Genomic DNA, 8,597 nt, shown 5'->3' on the forward strand with positions numbered 1-8,597 from the left:
ATGAAACGGGAAAAAAAAGGAAAACTGGCAATTATGATTATTAGTCGAGTTGGGGTGTGTTAGAAGGGGTGGATAGAAAAAGTGAGGAACACGTCAAAAACATAAGAAGAGGTCCTTTCCGAGGGTATTATGAAGGCAAAACAACAACAATATTGTTGTTGGCGTTATGCCAATGACGTTTTATGATTATTATTATTTTTTTCGCTATCATTATATAATCCTTTATTTATTTTTAAATTTTCCTGAAAAATAATGAAAAATATCGTAGCTATGAAATATTATGGAATAAATTTAAAAAAAAAAACGTATTAAAAGTACTCGCCCATAATATAACGGTGGTCAAAGTATATAACATATATCTGAATATCATACTTATGTGTACAGCCATACAGGTGTATTATTTTTTAATTTGAGGCGCAAGGCATTATGTAATTTATAAATTTTATGAATTTGTTTCTCTGTTTATTAATTATAATATAAAATATAATGAGGAAGTTGTATCAATCGTTTTTAATTTTAATTCACACCTTCAACATGTTCATTGAACTCAATGTACAATTTTTTTCAATAATGAAAGTTTCCATTTGTGGAAATTTTTAATGTGCATTTTAAATATATAAACCGTTACATAACACATTTTGCATAAAACAAGAAAAAATTCATTATTATTATGCACGTTAAATTATTTGTTGTTGCCATATTTTAAAACAATACGAAAAACCTGTTGATACGAATATAAAACTTAAATAAGTGTTTATTCTTTATCTAAAAAATTAGAAAATGTAAACAAGAAATAGACGTGTATGTAGCAAAATTTATAGCATATAACTACTTGTATGAGTTATATACTATTTACCTACTGCATCCAGGGCCATCCCTAGGGTAGGGCAAGCGGAACTTTTGTCCTAAGTTTCACTCTTAACTCTGTATCTACAAGTCCATCACTTTCATAAGTCATTTTCAAATGATAAATTATTTTCTAATAACAAAGTTTCCAAGAAAAGTAGCTGTTAAAAGAAAGAAAAAATTTTGATTACGAAAGTTTTAGTACATTTTCTAATTCTACTAGTGAAGATAATTTTAAAAATTAGTATTTTTTTCTAATTTTAGACAAAAGAATTTCTTCTTTAAGTAATATATTTAAACAATTGAAACAGTTTGATGATTATTTTGGTTCTTTATTTGATATATAAGGAAGTATTTCTGAAATGATTAAAAAAGATTTGATGAAGCATTATATGGATCTTCAGATATTACTACAAGTGGGTGAGACTAAAAATATTAATACAAAAGAAATTATTGTTAAAGATACTCTAAGTTTTAAAATAAATTCTCCAACACAGTGCTGATGACATATATTTTAATATTTTTATAAAATAAACAATCTTAACTATGCTTGTAATTACAGTTACAGCTGACTGATTGTTTTCAAAATTAAAATTAATAAAAATTATCTTCGTAGTGATTTATCACAAAAAATAACTACATACTTGTCTATAAAGGTACTTTTATATATTATTTAGTAGATACTTCGATAAAAATGGACCTAAGAAACTTTGAAGGAATAAAATATATTTTAAGTTTATACATTTATTGTTAATCAAAATAATAATTACATTGGTAGAACGGAGGAGGAGGTAGTGTGAAGATTTCAGTATTAATAGATTTAGAAATTTATTTTTCAATATATAATATTGAGGTGTTGTTGAACCTTTCCTGCATATAGAAGTTCTAAGTCAAGTTTTCATTCTACGCATGGCCGAAAAATTCCTTTCACAAGTGGAGGAACTTAAAGGAATTGTTAAAGCAACTTGAAATAGTTTATATAAATTAGGGAAAGTCTGTTTTGTTAAAACCTTTTTCACATAATTTAAAGTTATACAATTTTCATCAGTAGACTGCAATATACAATTCTTTGCCACTTCTACTTCTGGCTGTAATACATCTTTAGATACATTCATCAAATCCTGAAAAATATAAAAAATACAGGTTCACTTTTAATAAAACTAGAAAATTAGAGCATATTTAAGTAAATATTAATTTTCAGAAACCGATACGACACTTACTTTATAATGATCTACAAAAAGAAAAGACTTTCCTCAAAGTTTAATTGAAAAAATTGATCAACAGCTGTAGCCATTTGGAGGCTTTCAGTAGAAAATCTTTTTTCCAGATTTATCAAAATAGCATCAAATACAGGAAAGAAAGCTTTTTTTCTAAAATAATCTTCAATGGTTTCAATGGTGTCATTAATATTTTGTTCAGCACTTGTGGTTGCAGTAGTATCAAAATGTTTAAGATTGTGTGGCTCTTGTTTTTTTTCTTTTGTATCCTAATTAAGTAAATATTAACTTAAAATCATTATAATTATAAATAAATATAATATGTTTATTAAGTCTTACCTAAAGTGATCCGGGAATAAACAAAGACCGTAGAAGAGCCAATTTTATTTTAGAACATAGAGCGAGGGAACGGTCGATAGCTTTAATTAAGCCCCCCCCAAGTCCCCCCCCCCCCCGATATCCACCTATGTATGATTGTATGTACTCTTTTTTGTATAATGTTGGAAGTCAAAGCGCAAAAAAAAAATAAACTCTTAACATAATATAATATTACACGTTGAACAAAAACTAGGATGGTGATAATAAGACAAAAAAAAATCAACGTTCATAATCACGGCCAAGAAAATAACCTAAAATTTGCCCGGAGAAAACTATCCCGTTACCTGTGTTATTTATTAATATTTAAACTACTTTACAAGATGTAAAAGCTTCGTTTTCTCGAATAATTTAAAAAACATATTTCTAAGGTTTTCAGCATCAACATAGTTTTTTCGGCTATAATTTTTATTTTTTAGCAATTATTATGGGTTCTTAAACAATATTTTTCAGACTAATAGACATTTTAGTTGTTTCTAATTTTTGATAAATGACTTTCTATAACTAAAAATAAATTAAAGTTTACCGTAGCACAATATAGTATGATAAAAAATGATTTCCTCTTCAATGGATTTCTTCAAACATTAAATTAAGTACCAATTCTCTACAACAAAGATTACTTATGAATACATAGTTTAAAAATGTATTTAATGTATTGTTAATTTTAATTAAAGGTATAGCAGTGGCGGCTTGTGCTATAGTGCACAGGAGCACGTGAACCACATAACAAAATTATATAAAAAACTATTAGATTCCAAAGTAAATTATAATCGGTTAATATACACATAGTCTGTAATTAACAAAAAAGTTTTTGCAGTTTTTCGTGTTGAAAAGGGTGTCTTTAGCGATTAAATAATTAACGGAGTACACGTTCGTTGTGCTTCAGACGGCCGCACAAAAGTTGGCTACATTTGTAGACATGTAGGTTAGTTAATTCATAGTCATTTGGAACATCGATGTGTGAAACCGGACTAATTTTTATTGTTTTACGTATCGTGTCGATCGTGAAAACAAGATATTTTGTTCATGTCATATACATATACATAATAATTTACTTTTTTCCAATTTATTTTTTTTTTACTGTGACGAAGAGCTTAAAGAACTTGAGAAAATTATACGTCGATATGTACCAATACCTATAAAAATTTAATTTTTTTCTTACCCCTGAGGTATAGTAATCTTTTTTATTCTATGTTCATGTATTTTTATACCCCATTACCCTTGGAGAGTGTTACTTAATAAATAAGTAAATAAATACTATAAATAATCAATGTGCATAAGTAATGTAAGCAATTGAGTTTTAGAATTTTATTTAATAAAAAGAAAAGGGATACACTTTAAAAATAAATAAAACGGATGTCAAAAATAAGTATATGTTTAGTTAATAATTAATTGATCTATACACATTATGTATATATATTGAAATAAAAATACTTAAATTATAGCTTAATATAGTCAACAAGAAGTCTATAAATTCATCATAACGAAGCACGTTCTCGGTTATCGACCAAAGGTAATACTTTTATACTTAAATTAATTACAAATGTATTATATTATAATAGGTATGGCATAAATGGACCCAACAGAGTAAAAATTCAATTGACTACAGTGTAGTATGTATAAAACTACAAGGTAAAAGTTAACTTATTCTTGATATGTTTTCTCACATTAAATCTTTTGAAATAAAGTTAAAACTATTACGGTATAACATTGAAAAAAAACGAACTAACAGATTTTCCAAATATTAAAAATCTTTTTGAATCATCAAAATTTTCATTATCAACAGTTAAATTTATTGAAGCTATTTCGATACTTCAACAGGAATTTAATAATCGATTATAAGATTTCAAACTACATTCACAATACTTTTAATTATTATCCAATCCGTTTAATATTGATGTTGACAATATGACTGTTGAGCTTCAAATGGAAATAATAAATTTTCAGTCGCAAGATATCCTAAAAAACTCATTCAAATTCCTTTACTTTTTTTCGCTGAACTTCCTGAATTATTTTCAAAAATTAAAAATATAGCTGCAAAATACTTCAGTATGTTTGGATTCATTTACGAATGTGAACAGGCCTTTTCTCACATGAAAAAAATTAAAAACCAATACAAGTTACGTATAACTGATGACTAGGGCTCGGAAGTTGATGCATTTTGCATTTTTTTTCGAACTTTTTAGAAGATGCTATCCTGGCCACAAATGTGTTTCATTAGCATATGAATCCGAATAACTAATTTTTATTTTGCATTTTTTGGTGATTGTTACTTTTTAAGTCATTTTTTGACGTTTTTAGGTAATTTTTCCATATTTTTAGTCATTTATACTGATTTCACACTAGTTAATTCCTTTATTGTTTCTTATCGACCATAGATAAAATCCGATAACTTAAGACTTGTCCGATTTTATCTCGTCGATTACATACGTCGTTGTCGTGTTATAGTGAATAGTACTCGTATTATATTTAAATTTTATTATTTTTATTTATTTTTTATTTATTTTTACTTTAATATTTTCGAAATGGCGAAAATTAAAACGTCGGTTAGTGCTCGGTGCTCGTCTGTGTCTCCCACAGTGGACGTGGACGCGGAGAGAAGTTTTTCCAAATATAAATACTTATAAACAGATAATCATCATTGATTTACTTTTGATAATATCAAATACGCACTAATCGTACAATGCAGTAATTTTTAAGCTTTGATAAATTTATAAAACAAATATTTGTCATTTTTTTATTTCATATTTTAAGGAAATTTGTTTTCATTTTTATGTCATATTTGTATCTTTTTTAAGTTATTTTCTAATGCTTTTAAGGTCATCAACTTTCGAGTCCTACTAATGACCATCTCCACCATGTTCTTAGAGCGGGCACAAGTAATTTCAATGTGTAATTTAAAAATTAATTAACAATATCCAACAACAATAATCACATTAATCATTTTACCAAACAGTTGTAATTTCCATACTTTCACATTGTCAAACGCTCTCGCAGAATAAAATCCTATCCGGGGCAAGATTAAAATTCTAAGGGCCAAAGCAACGTGTATCTAAAAATATAAGAGAACAAAATCAAATACCATAGAAATCGGTACTCGGGAGAATTTATAGTTTTAAACGATACACAGTCATGTGTAAACATTGTAAACTAATAAATACCTTCGAGATTATACATTAATTACAGATTATCTAAAAATATAATACATTTTACTAAATTTCATAAATGGATCTCAATAAAATTATATTATAATTAATGTGCGTGGCATTAAATTAACAATAGTTTTGAAACAAAAATTCCCAGTAACGGCCCCTTTAATCCCCCCCCTCCTTCGGGCGTGCATGCACGTTATAATTGTATTAAAAACTGTAATTTTTATTTTATAAATTTTATTACTTTAAGTTTTAGACAGTTTTTTTTTTTGCATAATAAATAATTTAAGAATAAAATATTTTAATTTTTGTTTGACTCGCCAACTCTTTTTAATTTGTAAATATGGCCCAAGAGTCCTAAAAGGTTGCCGACTACTGCTTTGTATGAAAATGCTTATAATATACATTCAAAAATTAATTGAAAATGTCATATAAAATATAAATGATTAATACAGTGAGTTCCGCTTAATGTGATCACTGGTTTATAGAATCAACCGTTTATTAGAATCAAAAATGAAAATCCCAAACCAAATTGTATGCTACTAATGTTAAATTGACCTTTTATTAGAATCACTGAGTACCGGATAATTGAATCACTTTTATGAACAATCTTATCGTTTTTTATGGTATCTCAAACTGATTAATTTATAAAAACCATTTTATTTTTGAATTTATCAGTATTATTGTATATCGTTGTACATTATGTCAATCAATTATCTTTGTACGTCGCGGCGTCGTGTACTTGTGTCATTTAGTTTATTCGGCTTATTGTTCATGATCAGACATATTTTTTGAAATGTCGACCAAACGAAATGATTCAACTATAAAAGAAAAAAAGATATAGTCGTTCGTTTTGATAAATTGGATAAATGTTATGTATATATGTATTAGAAATTATTAAATATCTAATTATAAATAAATAATTGTATTAAAAGATTGAATTATAAAAAAAATTGTTGTAATGCTTTTTAGAATCAACCGGTTAATAGAATCAAAATGACCTGCACCAAAGTGATCACATTAAGCGGAACTCACTGTAATAAGTTCTGTTAAAAAAAAAAATATTGATATGGATATTAATAATATTAGTATTTATAAGTAGGAAATAATCTTCAGTCAAAAAAATTAAAATAATAAAATAAAATTACAGATAATTATTAATAGTTTTTAAAGCAATCTATTGGCCTAATATTTTAAACCTAAACATTTTATGTATTCTAATTGGTTAATATCCTCTCTTTATATGTATTCCATGTTTCTTGTATAAACTCTTAATTTTTTATTAAGAATAATATCATCCGTATCTACCTCGCACAGGTAAAAATAATTTGACTCGCTCAAACGAACTATTATTTTTTAGGTTAAAATTATTACCTTTGCCCAAACGACCACCACCCCTAAAAAAGCATTTGTGTCAGGCCTAATGTAAAACCCGCATTATTGGGTTAACCGATTATCGCAACCCAACTGGACCGATTTATGGAACCGCAATAATGGAGTGAATCGTAAGTTCCTACACGGAGTAGCAGGCAAACAATTACATACGTTAGTTCCTACATGGACATAATATGTACCTACATATTATGTAAGTTCCTACACGGTAAAAACCAGGTACGATGTTAGTTCTTACACAATTTTTTCGGAGACAGTATTTGGTTGTCATTTTCATTTAGGGCAAGCTTGGTATTGTATAGGGTTGCCATATATTTATAAGGCAAAACCGGGACAATACAAACACAATGTTGAGTAATATATTTTTTATATAAATTTTAATATATTGAGAGGAGTGGTGTACACAAGAGGGGATGTGGAGATCAGATCCCCCTCTAGGCTTTTTTTTATATGTTATAAAATAATGTTTTTAGTGTGAGGGCGTTAGAAACGTATTTTCAAAAAAAAAATTTTAAAATATAATATATTATATATTTATATGTGTAAATTACAAATTATGTTTTTATTATATATTGTTAATCGATTAAGTATTAAAAATGTACTTGAGATAAAATGGTCGAAATTAAAAATTAAACAATACTACATTTCTTCTATACGTCCAAGCCGGGACATAAGGATATCCCGAAAAGATTTTTCAGGATACCGGGACGCGAAGTCCAAAACCGGTGACAATTCCGGTTTTCCGGGACGTATGGCAACCCTAGTATCGTAAAATACAAAATTTAGATTATACACCACAATTTAATTCTGCAAATGACAATGGAGTACACGTGTGATCGGTGCCTCTTGACGATCGTTAATAATAGGTTTACAATTAGTATTTAAGATTCCCAGAATTTGTTTTCCCGTGGTAAAGTTTTGTCCATGAGAGATAAGATTAGCTAACTAAATAAATTTAACATATATTTAATATAAATTAATAGTTACAATATTTGATGTATAAATGTATAATAAATATGGAAAATCCATTGAGCATGTCCCCCTCTTGCTTCCCAAATGGACGTCCTTGGATAGAGGTACATGATTTTGACTTGAAATTACGTGTACAATTTTTTCATTATATTTGCATTTTAAATTATACCTTATTAAATACAAGAAAAACAGCCAATATATAAATATATCTTACACTGCTAGTAGTTCAGGATTGTCAGTCAAGTATAAGGAAGTCATTTGGGGGGGGGGGGCAGACTATGGCAAATGCCCCACTCTAAGAAATTTTAAAAAGTTGGCAATCTTTGTCCAATGATCAAATGCTAAAATCGATAAATAGTAAACTTTTATTTTCCCATATCTTACAGTTCCAAAGTCGGAAATGACATTTTTATCTACAATATTTTCAACGCTTTTTTTTGTATAATTATATCAATTATACTATGCTCACCGGGTACAAAATATATTTGATAAATTTAGAAAATTGTCTAGTATTTTTTAAAAATTTTAAATTGTATCCCTATTTGTTTAAGTAAAAGATAAAATAGGTTTTTCATAAGAAGAACATGAATTTCCCATGTTTCGAAATTCAGTACAACATGGGGCAAGCAGGAAAAAAACCTTA

This window comes from Sipha flava, unplaced genomic scaffold (assembly GCF_003268045.1).
Source record: "Sipha flava isolate LNK unplaced genomic scaffold, YSA_version1 103_pilon_pilon, whole genome shotgun sequence".
Lineage (NCBI taxonomy): Eukaryota > Metazoa > Arthropoda > Insecta > Hemiptera > Aphididae > Sipha > Sipha flava.